Raw genomic sequence first — 9,857 nt, forward strand, 5'->3', positions numbered from 1 at the left:
TTCCTTGTAAAAAGTCCTCAATCCAGTCACAAATTTCACTGGATGTCCATATGATCTTACTTTTGACAATAACTGTAGGTGCGGAACTGAGTCAAATGCTTTTCGGAAATCAAGAAACACTACATCTACCTGACTGCATTGATCCAAAGCTTTCATATGTCTTGTGAGAAAAGTGCTAGTTGGGTTTCACTTGCTCCATATTTTTGAAATCCATGCTGGTTGGCACTGAGGAGGTAATTCTGTTCGAGATATCTAATTATGTTTACACTCACAATATGTTCTAAGATTCTACAACAGATTGATGTCAAGGATATTAGATGGTAGTTGTGTGGATCACTTCTACTAACCTTCTTGTACACAGGTGTGACCTGTGCCTTGTTCGGGCACAGTTTTTTTGTTCAAGGGATCTACGATAGATTATAGTTACAGGAATAGCTAACTCGGCTGCAAATTCTGACAGAGATTCCATCAGGGCCTGGAGCTTTGCTCAATTTTAATGATTTCATGTGTTTCTCAACACCATTGAAACTAATACTTATTTCATTCATCTTTTCAATGGTGCTAGGATTAAATTGGGGCTATTCTCCTGAGTTTCCCTTTGTAAAGGAACATTTGAAAATGGAGATCAACATTTCAGCTCTTGTTTTGCTACCCTCAATTTTAGTTCATGTCTTATTCGCTATGGACTGGACACTAACTTTGATGCTACTAACAGCTTTACACGTGACCAGAACTTCTTTGGATTCTGTGAAAGACCTCTTGACAATATTCTGCTATGGTAGTTATTGAAGGCAGCACGCATTGCTCTCTTGACAGCTAAACGCATTTCATTCAGTACCCCTCTATCTACAGCCCTAAAGCTTTGTTTTACACCTATTATGCAGTAATCTCCGTTTCTTTACGAGTTTCCTTACAGTGACTGTATACTATGGAGGATTGCTCCCATTATGAACTGTTCTATTGGGTACTTACCTATCCTGTACATGGTCAACTATTCTTTTAAATTTGATCCAGAGTCCCCCTACACGCCCATGCCTTGTGCTGAAAGTTTCAAGTTCCTCAGTGAGGTATTACACAGCTGACTTTTATCTAGTTTACTCAACATTATCTTTCTGCTTGTTTTAGTTGCTTTTTGTACTTTGGTAATCACTGTTGCCACAACCATGTTATGGTCACTGATAATTTCGATGTGGATATCCTCAGGTCTAATATATTTCCATCATGAGAGAGGTTCCTATCTGTTCTACGTAGTTTTCAGAGTTTTCATTTAGTAGAGTTTCGCAATATGTTTTATCATGCCCATCACTAACAAAACTGTAATTTTCCCAATTAATTGATGGATGATTACAGTATGATTGGGGAATTTACTTACAAGTGAGTTGACGTTTCCTCTAACTTTTCAGTTACATCGAGATGAGTCTGGTGGGTGATAGAAGGGTCCAATTATCATTTTATGCCCAGCCCTGATACTGAGTGCCACATGCAGCTTCTATTTCCATCTCAGTGGCTTTGAGTTTCTTGTCTACTGCAACAAATACACCACCTCCATTTCCCATTTTCCAATCCTTTCGATGAACACTTAAATTTTTTCCCCCAAAAATCTCGCTGCCATCAATTTCAGATTCATCCAGCTTTCTGTACCTAGTATTATGTAAGCCTCACTGCTTTCAATGAGCGCTTCAAACTCTGGCACTTTGTTGCAAATGCTGTGGCAGTTAACCATTAGGATTTTAATACTCTCGCCTTTTGGAGGCTTTTCTTTCAACCTTAAACTGATACTTCTGGGTTTCCTACAGCTATCTGTACCTGGATTGGATGGAGTGTCTCCTAATTTAAAAAATCCATTATGTCAGCTACTTGAGTAGCAGCCTCCGACGTGTACTGCACACCTGATCTCTTTAGGGGGACCCTACAGTTCTTAACCCTATGGCATTAGTCCATGAAGTCACAGACTAGCTTGTCAAAGAACTTTCAAAGTCTCTGGTTCCATCCTTCCACTCGACTCAGAACCAAAGGGCCACAATCAGTTCTTGGGACAATGCTGCAAATTGTGAGCTTCGTTGAAACTCTATGTGCTAGGCTGATCATCTTAATCTTCTCTGCCAGTCACTGGAATTACTCAAGAATGACCTCGGAGCCCCGAGGACAAGCATCATTTCTTCCAATCTGCAGTTGGTTGCACCCTGTTCCCTCAATGGCTGCCAGAATAGCCTCTTCAACATGCTGAATGATGCCCCCTGACATATAAACCGAGAGCTCCTGGTGTCCTTTCCTGTCCCTTGCTGCCATTTCCCTAAGGGGTACAATCATTCACCTCACATCTGAACTTCCGACAGTTAATAGACCCCTACCCTATTTTTGTTTGCTTCTTCCTGACACCCGACAGTTAATAGACCCCTACCCTATTTTTGTTTGCTTCTTCCTGACACCGGACAATACAGGTTTCCCCAAAATAGGTGACGTGAGTCCCACTGCCTCAATTTCAGTGAAAGACAGCACCTCAAACTTGTTGGTTAGGCGGATCGGTACAACACTCAGAGTCGGTACAACGCCCTGAATCCTCCCTGGTCCCAGTCCACCACGTACAGGTCACCTAGATCTATCATTGACACATTATTCGCGGTCTACTGGACAGGTAATAACAAATCCTATACCTTCCGCAGAGGAGACAGGATCCAAAGGAGAGGACAGTACCTGAGGTACCTCTCGTACAGTTATCACAGGTACACGATTCTCGGGAGCCCTCCCAGCACACCGATTCACAACAGCTACCAATCTTTTGACAGTAGTCACAGCGATTTCCAGCTCCTTACTAATGTCAACTAACTCATCCCTTGTTTGAGAACAGCATTCACAGTGGAACCGCATTCATGAGCAAACAGCCATAGCCTGCTGCCGCCATATCATTTATATATGTAGAAAATAATAGTGATCGTATCATACTTCCTGGGGACCTGCATGACAATACCCTCGTCTCTGATGAACACTCACCATCAAGGACAATGCACTGGGTTCTGTTACTTCAGAAGTCTTCAAGCCAGTCACATATCTGGAAACTCATTCCATATGCTCGTACCTTCATTAACAGTTGGCAGTGAGGCACCATGCTGAATGCTTTACAAAACTCTTCAAATAATGAATGAGTAAATTATGGAGAAAAAAAAAAAACCACCATCACCCACTTTTCTATAAACATTAATGGTTCAGATGGCAGGCCAGCGTTAAGCAAAGATGGGAAGACTGAAAGAGATAAGAAATGTGCAGAAATGTTATACAAAGGAAACAAACTTCACCTTAAAGACAATATCATAGAAACCAAGCACGAAGCAGATGAAGATGGGATGAAAAATGTGATACTTCTAGAACAATTTGACAGAGCACTGAAAGACCAAAACTGAAACAAAGCCTCAAGGGTAGATGACATCTCCAAAGAATTATTGAGATCCTTGGGAGGACATATCAAGTAACAACACTATTCCATGTGTTATACAAGACACATGCGACAGGTGAAATACCCTGAGGTTTCAAGAAGAATGTAATAATCCCAACTTCACAGACAAAAGATGAACACATTAATGTTGATTGGAACGCATTCCTTGAAATTATGAAGGTCATAAGGATAAAACGCAAGAACCGAAAAATTATTACAACTTGTACAAACACCATGAATGAAACTTGACTGTGTGTTGTATCTCCATTCCAAATAGAGGCCACCAACACAAACTAAATTGAACAGGTGGTTCTTTGTGCATAGAGCCATCAAAGTATGATAATTAATGCACATTAAACTTATTTTGCCTCTGATGTGCTACATATCCAAGGGACTTGCTTGCTGACTCTGCAGAATGGTTGATAAAGTGTGCTAAAGTAATTTATGAAACTGTAAATCAACAATAACGGTAGTGCCAGTCTCAGACTGGTACACGTTTCTGAAGTTACGACAGTGGGGTTAACTGTTGATTTACCTGTGGCGTGGAAAAATTATGCATATGTTTATAACAATATAGTTAGTATATGGAAATGATCAATATTATGGTCTGCAGAGTCCAAAATATTAACTCCCTTGTGAGGAGTTGTAGACAGCATGCTACCTATATCTAAGTTTAAAAACAGTGTCAATTATGGCAATTTATCATTCAGAATGCATATTAAGCTTTGAGAAGTTCACCGCCTGGGCATTCTTTAGACTGAAACACTCATAGATTTTACGTGCCAGTAACTAACATACAAATAAATTAGTAATGAGTTACATTTCTCCCACAGGAAAAGACACTGACAATCAGCAGTTCGTATATTACACAATTAATATTGTTACAAAAGATTCATCAGCGGTGATAAAAACAACGTCATGAATTTCTTACCAATTACGTCCAAACGCTTGCAATTGCAATATTATATCATCTTACACATCGACGGTTGACTGAAAGCCTAAGGATGAATATCGGATTCTTACATGTAAGACTAAAGCATGCATAAAGCGCTGTTAATGACATTTACAAAGAAACGAGCGATTAAATTTCCTAGTAATAGAAAGTGGGATTTCGAACTTACATTTTCTTACAGAATTAACATAGATACTTGAAATTTTATTGGCTAACTAATAAAAGTTCAGTTTCAATATCGAAAATTTTGTATTACTATTGTTATTATTATTCAATATTATTATTTACCCTTGATCCTTCACTCGCTGCTCTCCAAGGTACGTAACGCATATTCCCATCCATTCTCTCGAAATATGAAATTACTAATTGACAAGCAGGAACATTTCTTTCCCAGTTCTATCCATCACAGTTGAAACACTTGCACAACAGACTCTGTAACAATCGACATTACTTTATAACATTAACCAGGACAGCAAACAACAACTTTAATCACTACCTTCTGCCTTATTAGTATTTACCGCCAAGTCAAAGTTATTAACCAAACGAATCAATCACAGCCATGATCACAGCAGTACATGAATATCTGCGGAGTCAACAGCATCAGCATGAAGTAGGAAAATCTAAGGAGTTAGCCTTCCATTTTATTAGGTTTTCGTGTGTATACAATTTAACCAGCAGTAAAACAAGTTCCATCTAAATTATTTAACAGTGAACAAATCTAAATATAAGATTTTGTCCTCAACATACCGTGCCTCCCGACCATATGATTTTGAGTGGGATTCTTAAGACAGGTTCACGTATGCAACAACAGTGACGCCATAGTTAATAGCCTACTACAGCAGCACCGCAGTTGCCAGCTGTCAGTATCACCAATGAAGTGCTCTAACTTACTTCATGCCACAAAAAGTTCAGCTTGGCCACACTTCGTGACGCCACTTGCCTTCCACGACTGCTCCCTGGTGCCTTTATTTCGAGATACGAGCATTCTATAGCAGTTAGCGCTGAATAATTGCTGCTGTACTCTATTTGATTTCAATGTGTTTTGATTTTATTACTGAAAAAAGTCAAAACAGTGATCGGCAGGTACACTTTCGCAGTTTCTGGAACTAAAAGAACAACAACTAATATTACTGTTTGTGAGACCGAGCACTATATAAATTGTGGATTATATGTGAGAAATAGCACCCGAGTCTTATGTTCACTATTAAATTAAAAATTAGTTATTCGGCTGCCTACATCAACGAATACGATAAAATTCTAAAAATCTTGAAGGAGTAACAGGCCTGCAGAAAAAAATTACATAGTTTGCCATAGTAGACAGCATTTTCGTCTTCGTGTGTTATTCTTTATATAAATGTGTTCGTGGCCTCTGATATATCACTGCTCGGAGTTTGTTTTCGGTACCCACATTTAGAATTTCACCTTACTTGCATTTAACGCTTTTCACATCTCTAATGCCATAACCTGCATATAACAGTATAGTCCGCGACTTTCTGGTTTCTGGGCTGGGGATACTTAGTAAACAGCTGCCTAGGTAGCCAATAAGTGCTCAGTCTGTTTCCGCGTCCCGTACTGTCTAAACTACCATCACATTTGAGTGTTCTATCGTGTATTACGCGAGCGAAACTACAATTGACTAACATCTGTGCTGTTCTCATAACGGCAGAAACACCTAGAAGGCGCCAAGTGTCTAACAGATAGGCAATGGACTTAAGTTTTATAGTGTACTCTTTCTTATAATGTGAGGTAAATTCAGTCAAGTCGGTATGCGACATCGACAAGGCACAGCAACATAACGTAGCTGCCGTATATGCGCTTTCAGTCGAATTGACATCGCAGTATTCCTTGTGAGCTGCATGGCCAAAGGTCATTAACGCTGTCGCCGACTATAATATCTGCAAATATGATTTCATTTGATCCAATACTAAAAAATGTGCAGCTATGTACATTATGTATGTAGATTAAAATTGAAGAAACTGCAAAAAGGTGGGAATTTAAGGAGATGGGACCTGGATAAACTGAAAGAACCAGAGGTTGTACAGTGTTTCAGGGAAAGTGTAAGGGAACAAATGGCAGGAATGAGGGAAAGAAATACAGTAGAAGAAGAATGGGTAGCTTTGAGGGATGAAATAGTGAAGGCAGCAGAGGATCAAGTAGGCAAAAAGACGAGGGCTAGTAGAAACCCTTGGGTAACAGAAGAAATATTGAATTTAATTGATGAAAGGAGAAAACATAAAAATGCAGTAAATGAAGCAGGCAAAAAGGAATACAAATGTCTCAAAAATGATATCGATAGGAAGTGCAAAATGGCTAAGCAGGGATGGCTGGAGGACAAATGTAATGATGTAGGGGCTTATCTCACTAGGAGTAAGATAGATACCGCCTACAGGAAAATTAGAGAGACCTTTGGAGAAAGGAGAACCACTTGCCTGAGTATCAAGAGTTGTGATGGAAACCCAATTCTAAGCAATGAAGGGAAAGTGGAAAGGTGGAAGGAGTATATAGAGGGTCTATACAAGGGCGATGTACTTGAGGACAATATTATAGAAATGGAAGAGAATGTAGATGAAGATGAAATGGGGGATATGATACTGCGTGAAGAGTTTGACAGAGCACTGAAAGACCTGAGTCGAAACAAGGCCCCCCGAGTAGACAACATTCCATTAGAACTACTGACGGCCTTGGGAGAGCCAGTCCTGACAAAACTCTACCATCTGGTGAGCAAGATGTATGAGACAGGCGAAATTCCCTCAGACTTCAAGAAGAATATAATAATTCCAATCCCAAAGAAAGCAGGTGTTGACAGATGTGAAAATTACCCAACTATCAGTTTAATAAGTCACAGCTGCAAAATGCTAATGCGAATTCTTTACAGACGAATGGAAAAACTGATAGAAACCGACCTTGGGGAAGATCAGTTTGGATTCCGTAGAAATGTTGGAACATGTGAGGCAATACTGACCCTACGACTTATCTTAGAAGAAAGATTAAGGAAAGGCAAACCTACGTTTCTAGCATTTGTAGACTTAGAGAAAGCTTTTGACAATGTTGAATTGAGTACTCTCTTTCAAATTCTGTAGGTGGCAGGGGTAAAATACAGAGAGTGAAAGGCTATTTACAATTTGTACAGAAACCAGATGGCAGTTTTAAGAGTCGAGGGACATGAAAGGGAAGCAGTGGTTGGGAAGGGAGTGAGACCGGGTTGTAGCCTCTCCCCGATGTTATTCAATCTGTATATTGAGCAACCAGTGAAGGAAACAATAGAAAAATTCGGAGTAGGTATTAAAATCCATGGAGAAGAAATAAACACTTTGAGGTTTGCCGATGACATTGTAATTCTGTCAGAGACAGCAAAGGACTTGGAAGAGCAGTTGAACAGAATGGATAGTGTCTTGAAAGGAGGATATAAGATGAACATCAACAAAAGCAAAACGAGGATATTGGAATGTAGTCGAATTAAGTCGGGTGATGCTGAGGCAATTAGATTAGGAAATGAGACACTTAAAGTAGTAAAGGAATTTTGCTATTTGGGGAGCAAAATAACTATTGATGGTTGAAGTAGAGAGGATATAAAATGTAGACTGGCAATGACAAGGAAAGCGTTTCTGAAGAAGAAAAATTTGTTAACATCAGGTATAGATTTAAATGTCAGGAAGTCGTTTCTGAAAGTATTTGTATGGAGTGTAGCCATGCATGGAAGTGAAAAGTGGACGATAAATAGTTTAGACAAGAAGAGAATAGAAGCTTTCGAAATGAGGTGCAACAGAAGAATGCTGAAGATTAAATGGGTAGATGACATAACTAACGAGGAGGTATTGAATAGGATTGGGGAGAAGAGGAGCTTGTGGCACAACGTGACTAGAAGAAGGGATCGGTTGGTAGGACAAGTTCTGAGGCATCGAGGCATCACCAATTTAGTATTGGAGGGCAGTGTGGAGGGTAAAATCGTAGAGGGAGACCAAGAGATGAATACACTAAGCAGATTCAGGAGGATGTAGGCTGCGGTAGCTACTGGGAGATGAAGAAGCTTGCACAGGATAGAGTAGCATGGAGAGTTGCACCAAACCAGTCTCAGGACTGAAGACCACAACAACAACAACATGTACAATTTGTGGCGTGCTGTGTGACCAGTGTCAAAAAATTCCACTATAGAGTGCCAGAAGCTATGGCATTAAATTACTTAAGTGTCCAAGAATGCGACTAAACTGATGTCAGACCTAGTAACACAATGTAGTTGCCTGTGTGAACACCCAGTTTTCACTTGTGTCACTCAAGTGACAACACGTTTATCACAAAGTGCAACTTAGTGCCAGGAGTCCATATGTAAAAACAAGTGACACAACAGCAAGTGACATGATGACCGATTGGTACTGGTGCCATTTGTTATTGTTGCCACATGCTCTTGTAAAAATTCTACACTAATTCCAGACCTATACTCTGCAAAACACTTTGAAGTGCATGAAAGAGTGTACATACCATTGTACCAGTTATTAGGACTTCTTCCCATTCCATTCACGTATGGAGTATCAGAATAATTATAATTTAAATGGCTCTGTACCTGTTGTAATTAATTTGACCTTGTCCTCATTATGCCTTTGTGAGAAATACATATTAGGTTGTAGCTGTCATTTTAAACCTGGTCTTGAAACTTTATAAGTAGGCTTTCTCAAGATAGTTTACGTATTTTCAGGTGTCTGCCTTCTTCAGCATCTGTGTACTCTCTCCCATGGCTCAAAGAAACCTGTTAATATTTGTGCTGCCCTTCTCTGTATATATTTAATATCCCCTTTTAGTCCTATTTGATACGGATCCTACACACCTGAGCAGCATTCTAGAACAGGTCATATGAACGATATGTAAGCAATCTCCTTTGCAAACTGATCGCATTTCACAAGCATTCTACTAGTAAAGCAAAATCTACTGCCTGCTTCACCCACGACTTGTAACGTTACATACATGTAGGTGAGTTGATGAACTGCTTGGAATTGGTATGAAGTGAGATGAATTTGCTTCAGAAGCTGCATGGCCCCAAGGCTGAGAGTGCATTGTGGCTGGGTGGGCCACAGCAGCCAGTGCAGGCAAGCCAGGTGCAAGGGTATCAGCAAAGGGCTGGATGTGAGTAAATTCCAGTACAGGGAATTCTGACAATGGATGGTCGCTTAAGAGAACAGACATTGCTCCAAGAAATGGCAGAGTGTGAGACAATCTCAAATACAGCTTAGTTAAAGTTCTTTGAACTTCGCCAATAAATGACATTTACAAATTAAAGCAAACCTGAATGCATCTGCGATCGAAGAAAAAAGAGGTGCATCCTATGACACCACAATATTTTCAATAGCTTCAAAATTACAGAAGTTAATATTTCACAGTAAAAAATATTTTTACATTTAACCTCTGAATTAACTACTTTTAAACGCTTCATGAGAGTTCAGTATCACCTCTGCAAGCTACATATCTCTATCTATTTTACTTACT

General features: G+C 39.7%; 1 long non-coding RNA gene across 1 annotated transcript in view; it reads right to left on the minus strand.

Annotated features, from left to right (window-relative positions):
* LOC124595976 overlaps positions 1–4,946 on the minus strand; it is a 104,593-nt gene extending 99,647 nt beyond the window's left edge. The window contains exons 1-2 of the long non-coding RNA XR_006978271.1: positions 4,901–4,946; positions 4,671–4,814 (exon numbers count right to left, since the gene is read on the minus strand). This is a non-coding gene — a long non-coding RNA (uncharacterized LOC124595976). The remainder of the gene's footprint in view (positions 1–4,670; positions 4,815–4,900) is intronic.
* Positions 4,947–9,857: the final 4,911 nt, after the last annotated feature.

Source organism: Schistocerca americana, chromosome 2 (assembly GCF_021461395.2).
Source record: "Schistocerca americana isolate TAMUIC-IGC-003095 chromosome 2, iqSchAmer2.1, whole genome shotgun sequence".
Taxonomy (NCBI): Eukaryota; Metazoa; Arthropoda; class Insecta; order Orthoptera; family Acrididae; genus Schistocerca; species Schistocerca americana.